This window comes from Micromys minutus (assembly GCF_963924665.1).
Source record: "Micromys minutus genome assembly, chromosome: 18".
NCBI lineage: Eukaryota > Metazoa > Chordata > Mammalia > Rodentia > Muridae > Micromys > Micromys minutus.
In genome coordinates this window covers 40,226,438-40,236,754 of record NC_137953.1, presented here as the reverse complement: position 1 = coordinate 40,236,754, position 10,317 = coordinate 40,226,438, and positions in this window count along the sequence as shown.

The window sequence follows — 10,317 nt, the reverse complement described above, 5'->3', positions numbered from 1 at the left end:
TTTGTTGTTATTAAAGACCAGCCTTAGTCCACGGTGATCTGATCAAATGTATGGGAGTATTTCAATCTTCTTATATCTATTGAGGCTTGTTTTGTGACCGACTATATGGTCAATTTTGGAAAAGGTGCCGTGAGTTGCTGAGAAGGTTTATTCTTTTGTTTTAGGATGAAATGTTCTATAGATGTCTGTTAATTCCAATTAGTTCATAATCTCTGCTAGTTTCACTGCATCTCTGTTCAGTTTCTGCTTCCATGATCTGTCCATTGATGAGAGTGGGGTGTTTCTCCCACTATTATTGTGTGTGGTACAATGTATGTTTTGAGCTTTAGCAGGGTTTCTTTTATGAATATGGGTACTCTTGAATTTGGAGTATATATGTTAAGGATTGAGAAGTCATCCTGATAAATTTTCCCTGTAATGAGTAAAAAGTGTCATTTTTTTTATAATTTTTTGTTAAAAACCTACTTTATTCAATATTAGAATGGCTACTCCAGCTTGTTTCTTGGGGTTGTTTGCTTGGAAAGTTTTTTCCCAGCCTTTTACTCTGAGATAGTGTCTGTCTTTGTCTCTGAGATGAGTTTCCTGTATGCAGCAGAATGCTGGATTCTGTTTATGTATCCAGTCTGATAGTCTACATCACTTTATTGGGGGAATTGAGTCCATTTATGTTAACAGATATTAAGGAATAGTGATTGCTGTTTCCTGCTATTTTTGCTTCTAGAGGTAGAATTATGTCTGTGTGTTTTTCTTCTTTCAGTTTTCTTGCTTAGTTATTTTCTTGCTTTTTCTAGGATGCAGTTTCCCTTCTTGTACTAGGTTTTCCATCAGTTATTCCTTGTAGGGCTGGATTTGTGTTTAGATATTGTATAAATTTAGTTTTATCCTGGAATATGTTGGTCTCTCCATCTATGGTGATTGAAAGTTTTGCTGGATTGAAAGTTTTGCCCAGTTGACATTTGTGTTCTCTTAGTATCTGTATGATGTCTGTCCAGGATCTTCTAGCTTTCATAGTCTCTGTTGAGAAGTCAGGTGTAATTCTGATTGGTCTGCCTTGATATGCTTTCGTGTTTCCTCTTTAAAAGCTTCTATTTGTTTATGTGTGTCTTCCCATACTTGTTTAAGGGAGTTATTCATGTTCTTCTCGAAGATCTTCATCATCATCGTGAGGTATAATTTCAAGTCTGAGTCTTCTTTTTCTGGAGTGTTTGGCAATCCACTGCTTGCTGTGGTGGGAGAGCTGGGTTCTGCTGTTGCCAGGTTGTCTTGGTTTCCATTGCTTAAGTTCTTTCCTTTTCCTCTTGCCATCTTGTTGTCTGTGAATATACATGGTCTTCTTGTCAGTGATTGGTACCTGTCTCTCCCATGGACCTGAGGGCCTGTGGGCTCAGGAAGGAAATTGCTTCTGAGTGTTTGGCTTTTAGTGGGCAAGCAGTGTGTTCTGGTAGCAGTGACTCAGCTCTGTCTTTATGGGCTCAGGTGTGGGAGCTCTTGTAAAGCTGTTCTGGGAGCTCAGCCCTGTGCCCACAGGTCCTGAGTACTACTGGCAGGGACCTGGCTCTTTCTCTAGGCCACAACAGACCCTTTTCCAGATAGCACAGTACTTTCTGCTCTCTGAGAACTCCGGGTGTTTTCCCTGGGCCTATGTGCCAGGCTCCCCTCTAGTCCACGTGTATGAGGGCCTGTAGAGCTAAACTTCAAGCACTGCCTTTCCCAGGCAGACCCCGGTTCCCACTGACAAGGGCCTATGCCTTACTGTGGGCTTGTGCATTTAGTCTGTGAGCATGGGCTTTCCGGGGGATCCCGAGGCCCTCTGCCAGAGGGCCAGCCCTTACTGTGGGCTGGAGGGGCACGTTTTCTGCAAGCTCTGCCCAGTCCTCTCTGCGCTTTGGTTACACACAGTGCAATCTCACCAGGCCTGTGTCCTCGAATCTCTGCTGTTCCAGGTGGCAAAGGGCCTGTGTGTTTGATCCGTGCCCACAGGCTTTCCAGGTGGATCTAGAGTCCCTATGCCAGAGGTCCGGCCCTACTGTGGGCCAGAGGGGCACCTTTTCCGTGAGGTCCTCCTAGCCCTCTCTGTGCTTTGGTTACTCACAGTGCAATCTCACCAGGCCTGTATCCCCGGATCTCTGCTGTTACGGGTGGCAAAAAGGCTAAAGGAAAACTCTTTGAGACAAATCTTTATTTTGACCTTTATGTCAAAGTGCCCTTCAGATTCTATACTACCAGCTACTTTGATTTCAAATGTGAGGCCACATTTACTAACAGGCCCTGTACATTGATTGGCTAAGGCCTGAGGGAGGAGGTACAGAGACAGTAAAGTCCACAATTGCTCTTTCTCTCCTTACCTGCAAATGGGTAAAGAAGCTGTACAGAGCAAGGGCAGCCCTCCAAAGAGTTTTGATTCAGGCCTTAGAGGCAAAGCTCACAGACTGTCACAAAGACAGTGTTAAAAGGACCCAAATGTAGTCATAACAGGGGGTATCTTACTTTCTGCCCTGTGGGATATTTTGACAGTGGAGACAATCCCATATAAGTCTTGAGCTGTTAACCAGGGCTTCATGCCAGTGATAAGAGCAAATTATCACCTTGACCCAGCTGTGGTACTATTGTAGCAAAATACATTGTGGATTTCCTTGCCAGAAGAGAACTTACCTGTTCCTGCTACTCACCTAGAGCCTCCCTAACACAATGCCCAATATTCAGTAAATATTTGAGCAAGGAATAAAGGCAGCATGTCTTTCATAATCTCATGGAAGACCCACCCCAAATGTGCTCAGTTACATCCTATGGGCTGGGGTCCTAGACTGCATAAAAAGGAGAAAGTGGGTTATAGTTCTTTGCTTCCTTACTGCAGCTGCAGTGTAACCAGTTGCATCAAGAATCTGTCCTGATGTATGACTTCCACTGTGACTGACCGTAACTGCAAATGGTGTGCCAAAATTAAGCCCTTCAGATTGTTTCCCAGGTATGTTGTTGGAGCAGCAAATAACTAATACACCTACAGATACTCTGATGTCATGCTTTTGACCTCCAAAACTGTTGAAAATAAATTCCTCTTATTGAAACCATTACAGTCCCCTGGACAAATCCATCCAAGCAGTAGATTCCCCCCTTCCCCCAAAGTCACATTATTTTTTTAAAGATTTATTTATTTACTTTATGTGCGTTACCTGTAGCTGTTTTCAGACAGACCAGAAGAGGGTATCAGATCCCATTATAGATAGTTGTGAGCCATCATGTAGTTGTTAGGATTTGAACTCAGGACCTTTGGAAGGGCAGTCAGTGCTCTTAACTGTTGAGCCTTCTCTCCAGCCCAAAAAGTCACATTCTTATGTTGGCCTCACATTAACAAGAACTGAGAAAGTCAGTATTTGGAGTGTCAAACCTTCCTCTTGTTTAAAGGTTGGACAAAACCACTTGTACCCCCTAACCCACACCTCAAATGTTGCTATTTTTTCCTAAATGGCTTAGATTTGGGAATTGCTACACAGTATTGAAGGATGTCCCTTGGGGTGAACTGTCTCTATACAAGAACTAATTTTCCAAGGTTATTGTGGAGATTTTTAGAGTAGGGGTTTATGCTGAATAATTTTGGTGTGGCTCCATGGGTCATTTCTCTTCTCCTAGAGCCTGTCTTGTGCTTTTAGGGACACTAATCTATGGTCACTGAACATCCAGCTTCCAAATAGTACACCTGGAGGAGTATTAGAGGAGGTCCAAAGAGCCAGAATGGACCGTCTATTGTATGGTCACACCATGCTGGAAGCTATGGTAGCTGTGAATTTTATAAGTCCTTCCTTCTCTAGCAGTCATAGCCCCTCTTTTTTTTTTTTTTCTCTGCCATCCCCAGGATGCTGAAGAGTCCCTTTTTGGTATTATAAATAGTTCATTTATTAAACTCCATAACTGTTCAATTTGAGAGTGCCAAGTGCATCTTCAAGGGACTTCCACCAGGCTGAAGAGAAATGCCAGTAGAGAAGTACCTGAAATGGAAGCAATACTAGGAAATGTAATGTTTCTGAAATGGTTTATTTTCCCTTGACCTGTGAGGAATCATATTGAATAGAAAATTAAATTTTCTCTAATTCTTTTCAGCGCCTCAACCTTTGGTCGGTACCTGTTGGTGTGTTTAGCTTTGTGCATGGTGATAGGGGACAGCTTAGGTGATTTAAAAAAAAAAAAAGGATAATGTGGCCTTTCTGATATCATTGCTGTCCTGTGAGAAACTACTTCCAGGGCAGGGCACAGTGGCCTCATAAAGATCCAGGTGAAGATCTGATTTAAGTGTGTGTTAAGTGGTTACCACTCATGAGATAACCAGCCACTGTTAACTGGTACACTTTATTCCAGAATTTGAAGCAACAAGAAACAGCTGCCAAAGGTTGGGTCAACTCAGGAGAAGACGTAAGGCAAACATCTGTATCCCAGATAAACCATAGCCCAATGAGGGGTTAGGGGAAGTTGATTCCATATTAATGCATGTATATGTAAGATTGAGAAATGTCTCAATAAAGAACAAACTGAGGCCCAAGAAGAAATAGAACTTATCCAAGACCAGATAGAAGTAACAGAGCTGGTATTTAATTCTGGCCTTAATCTGTGCTCTTAGCCCTAGAGGCTACAGTTTGACCTTGTCTCACAAGGTCAAAAGGATAGCCCCGGTAAGTCCTGTTGCTTTCCCCTGACCCCAGTGTTCAAAATGTATGCAAAGGCACAAGACCTTGGGGGGTTTGGGATAATTCCAAGTACCAGTAAGAGCAGGACTTTTGAACTAGATGCTGGTCTTCATCCAGTCTTTCACAGGCTGTGCAGAAGAGGCCAAGGCTAGACTGATACCAAAGGGTTAACAATAAAATTTGTGTAATTGCAATTATCTAGGAAAACTCAAACTGGAGGTCTTGCTAAGTATTTGGGCCACTGAATTCCAGTGAGATGTCTTGCATGGCATTTGGAATAGTAAAAAGTATGCAAGGAACAACAGTAGGCAACTAGTCTACAGGCTAAGTTCCAAGACAGCAAATGAGCTTGAAGTTACAACATATCAGAATTAGCATTCTTTAAAAATGTAAAGATGAAGTTGGAGAAACATCTCTGCTTCAGTGTACTTTCCTTGCAGAGGAGTGGAGTTTGAGTCTTAGCCATTTCACAACTGGAGCGTCAGCTTACATGGATCTTATATCTTACGTGCCTCCATGAACACTGCACGCATGCACACACACACACACACACACACACACACACACACACACACACACACGCAAACACACCTCATCGTGTAAAAGATATCTTGGGTGCACAATGGAAATAGCCCAGACAATGAAAGCTTAGAAGTTCCAGGAGGAGGTGGGTGACAAGCAGTCCCAGCATTGAGCTAAGCTGTGGATGACCTACAGATACTGAATTTACTAGTTATAAGGAAGCACGTCCCTGTGCTCTTTCTCAATTGTTCACTGCTGGGCCAGCTGCCAAAAGGCTAGCAGGATACATAAATGTTTGTTCCTACCTCACTTGTCCAAAAAGAAAGGCAAGCTGCCTTGGGAAAGGTCACATAGCCCAGGGCAACTGGGTGAGTAAGGAGTGTAGCTTCTGCATAAAGAGCTGGTGGCTGGAGCTGGGGCAGAAATAGCAGCAAGGTGAGCTTGGGCGGGGTCAGATGTAGAGGGGCAGGAGCATGGACTAGGATGAGCAGAGGGAGCCATGTAGGACACAATGGCAGAGAGGTTGAGTTCCATAGGTCTTTATTATAGAACTGCTGGGGACAGCATACCATGCCAGCAGTAGGCTGGAATAGTGACATCTCAGAAGCCCATGGCAGCCCTGAGAAGCTGGAGACACATCCCTCCAGGGGACCCACCATCTGAAATAAGGGACTGCCTGCAGTAGGCCTGGATGGAGACATCTCAGTAGCCTGCAGCAGCTCTTTTTATATAAAATAGTTCTCATTTCTCTTAACCTTAGCCCTGGACAACAGTTGTATAGATTTTGTGTGTGACTGCTTTTCAGTTAGCCTTGGTGTGCATAATTATTCTATCTGACTTTATCCTTCTGCTCTGGTGGATTCTGTGAAACTAGACGTTCTTTGATGTAATGATTCAATTAATGAATGATGGGGCACAGTACAGCACAGTGCTAATGACCCGGGTGCAGGCTGTGTGTTCTCATCTTGGAAACAATATAACTGCAAAATGGTAGTTCCAGATTAATGTTTGACTTGCAAAGAAAGTTTGAAGAAATTATTAGAATACGTATTAGAGCTAACATTGGGACCCCAAGAAAGGAAAACTTATTTAAGTTATGAAATAAGTTTTGCACATTTGAGGGTGGTTCCTGGAAAGTATAGAATGCATAAAATATACTAGTAAAACGAAGTCGAAATACTGGTATTCTTAGGAGAGTCATTGTGTGAAATGTAAAGCTGGAGGAACTACTGAGTTGAGGGTTAACTTGATTCTCTCTGGCCACGGCCTGGCAGCTTTGCCCGTGTCACTATCATCAGAACTTCATAGGAGAATGCAGGTAGCTGCCCTCAGAGCTCTGAAGTATAGTAAGCTAAATGATAACTTTACAATTATTATTTTGGCCACAGGCCTGGGAATATGAGAAGCATGAAACTTTAGGGAACAATTGTAGTGTGTAAGATTTTGTTACTGAGGGTGATTTGAATTATGAGAACCTGGCCTAAGAGGTTTCAGTGGAGAATTTCAATGTGACCTAGAGACGGTTTTTGTGGTATTTTGGTGAAGAATACGGTTACTTTTCACATTTAAATCCTCAGAAATAGTAAAAACACAACACACTTTCTTATGTTCTAGTGTCTTGAGATTCAGAAAAAGGGAACGGCAAGTCAGAATTGTATATAGAATTCAGATTTTTTTTCTTTCAGAGACATTTTTTTACAACTTTCAACATTTATACTTTTAGACAAAATGAGCAAAAAAATACACTGAGTGCTAAAAAAAATCAGAACAAAAGTAATACAATTTTAATTTCAATATTTTAAAATACAGAAATTAGGAAGTAAGAATACTAAGTACAACTTTAAGCAAGTCACTTATCTTCCCTATAATAATAATATAAGCTACTTAGAGACTTAGAAATTCGGAGTAAAACAGAAACAAAATAAATACTGTACACTTTCCCTGCCTGCAGGCAAAAGATGGGAAATACTGTTCTGAATAAAAACAAATGCTCTTAAAGCTTCAGCATCCCACTCCCAGCCACACCCCATTCCATTGTCACACAGTGTGCTTCTGTGGTCAAAGGACACGTGTGCATACACTGACTGCCTACACACAGATGAGACACTACTCTGCACACACCCAAAACAAGAAGAGTAACAGTCACTGGGGACCATGGACATAAAAATCAGTAAGGAAAGTCAGGCTAGCAAAACATTACTACAAAACTAGTAAGTACCATAGCCAACAACTGTCCTGTTTTCAAATTTCACAGAGTTAAAACCAACACTACCCCTTCCCACTACCACCCTCCAACACCCCAAAAGAAAACTTGCTGAACACTGGCAAAGTTAGATGTTTCACAATAAATGTGAAAGTTCATACTATATAATCTCTTAAAATGAACCTTTTCATCCTTTCCACAGCATGAAACTGTTATGGCTTAATTATATTAAAAGTAGAAAAGTCTTTTCCAAAGGAAATACAGTCTGCAAAGATGCACATGCATTTCCTATCAGTGCTATTTCATACTCAACAACTGCGTGACTTGCCTGTGCAGTCCGGAGCTGTTTTTGGAAAAACTGAGGTTACAGCATTTGATTCAGTCTAACCATAAACTGTAAGGCCCTTAGTTTGGTTTAGGTTTCTTTTGCAAGATAAAATAACCTTGGGGTTCACTTAGCAAGTTACACCTCAGGTCCCTGACTATATTGTGTAAGTTATATGCATGCTTTGTGAAAATAAAATGTTACTTATGACTACTCTTAAAGGGAAAAAATTATTCTAGGCAAAGAATCAACTCTATATAGTTAGTGCTGGCATTTCTTACAAAACAAAATCCACCAAAGAAATATATTATGTCTTGGTTATTTTATTCCTGCAAAATAGTATATATTCTAGCACTTATGATAATTGTTTTGGTAAAAAATACGGAGGGAAAATAGCTGATATTTTGAAAAACAAATAGAAAAAAACGTGAAGACAAATCCTTTATGATTAAGTCATTTCTGACTGCTTTCCATAATGAAGAAAAGTGAACCCAGAGTGTCACAGGTCTTGCATAGGTAAACTACTTGGAGGTCAGGGGCTACGTGGTAGCCAGGGTTCCATTAATGAATAGTGCAGAGTAGATACATTGGTTGGAAGAATCATCAAATGCATCCTTTAAGAGGTTTTAGACATAAGTGTAATGTCACAGTTAAGACAAAGCCTTAAGAAACTAGAAGGGCACCAGAGGTGACAGGGGAACCTAAGGGTTTCCAGTGAGAATTATTTGCTTCTTCCCAGTAAAGAAGGGAGACGAACTATAGAAGATGAAGGTGGTAGTGACTATATGCCAGCTGCTTTGGAAATAGACATTTGCTTCTTAAAAACCTTTAAAATGTTTATAGAAAGGGTATCAAATATTTTTTTCACATACAGCATGAAAGCAAAATAAGGTAAGGGTTAGTAGTAGTAAGGCTACAGTATGAAGGGTGACTGTGCTAACTGTTTTTGTCTAGCTTCAAGAACATACATGGACAGTAGCTACAAGATAAGCAGAGGCTGCAGTGTCAGAGAATGAGCTTTGTGTAAGAAAATGAGGTACCAGAGATCCCAAAGCCACCGGGTCTCTCTAGGCAAATCTGTTCTATCTGGGTTACACTGGTCACCCTTACTGACTAGCCAGCTGTCCCTAGACAAAAGTTGTATCGTGTAATTTTTTGAGATTGCATTAGATGAAAGTCTAGGATACCCGTAACAGTTTAATAGCTCCTCATGGTCTCTTCATGGTGCTAGGGATCAAGTCCCAGGGCCTTGCACATATGAAAGGCAAGACCTCCTCTTTTACATGAGGAGCAATTAATTCAATATTTAATGGGAAGGATGAGTTTTTGAGAGATATTTAGATTTGTATTATGAAGTTTCGTGTCTCTCCATGTGAATATTAAAAATTTACATTTGCTATAATATCTCTCTAGCAGCAGTGTACTAGGCCATACCATGGTTCCTAACAACTCTCAGGGACTATCAAACTGCAGAACATCTTCTGAAGCAAGCTCACACTCATTTTTTAACACATCCAGTTTGAGTCTCCTTTCTACACTACTACTGACTTCCTTCTCTCCCTGGGCTGTCATACCTAAGCCACAACTGCCTTTGAAAAGTTTTTTCCTAATCACCTTATTTTCCCCTAATCCCATGGATAGCTGCTAAATCATTTTCATTTTACCACCTCTTTTATCTTTAGTACCTGAAAAGTATGCCAAATAAGGAGAAGAATACTATACTAACTCCTCCTTGAGAAAAACCTAAGGCTAGCTCCTCTGTTATGTTGATGGTTATCAATGACTTGATGGTAGATAGTCTCACTCTTCTGTCCACTAACAAGCATAAAACCTCATTCTAATTCAGCGGCTTGTTAGGAATCTGTCAGGTTCTTAGGTAGCACACCCTGGGAATATAGTTTCACTTAAAACATTCTCAGAAGGTGTACTCATCATCAGTTGTGACTTAATAATTAGCCAAGTGTGATATGACATAATACCTGAAGAATGTTGTTCTTTGTTGGGTAGTTTTAATCCATACTCACCAACAAGAAAACTAGGACTTAAAACTCAGAATAACTTGCTGACTCAGGCTCAGCTGACAAATGGCAGAACATGGGCTGAAATGCAGGTCCCTTGCCTTCTTCCAAGCTAGACCATACCTTCTACTGCCAACAGAAATAACTAACTTAGAGAATTTTTCTTAAATGTTAAAGAACACAGGTATTTTATTTTTAAACACTTTCACTTCTACCGTGGTATATCTCATTGAAACTAATGAACTTGGACTTTGTTTGCTCTGTTTACAAGTGGGCCACCTGCTCAACTTTGCTTAGAGGTCAAAACAACACTGTTCATCTCCTGGAGAAGACACTATCACAGGCAGACAAAACTGAACTTGAGGTTCCTGCTGATCTCATACAAATAAATATAGGGAAAAGGAATTTGGATTAGTAAAATATAGAATAGTATTCAAGCTAAGAATTTAGTCATACAGATGGACTTGTCTCCTCTGAATGTATGATTTCAGTAGATGGTTCAATTGTGTGCTTCAAAAATGAACTGTTTATGAATTTCAATGTATTCTAAAGATCCTGAACTTCTAAGCTGCC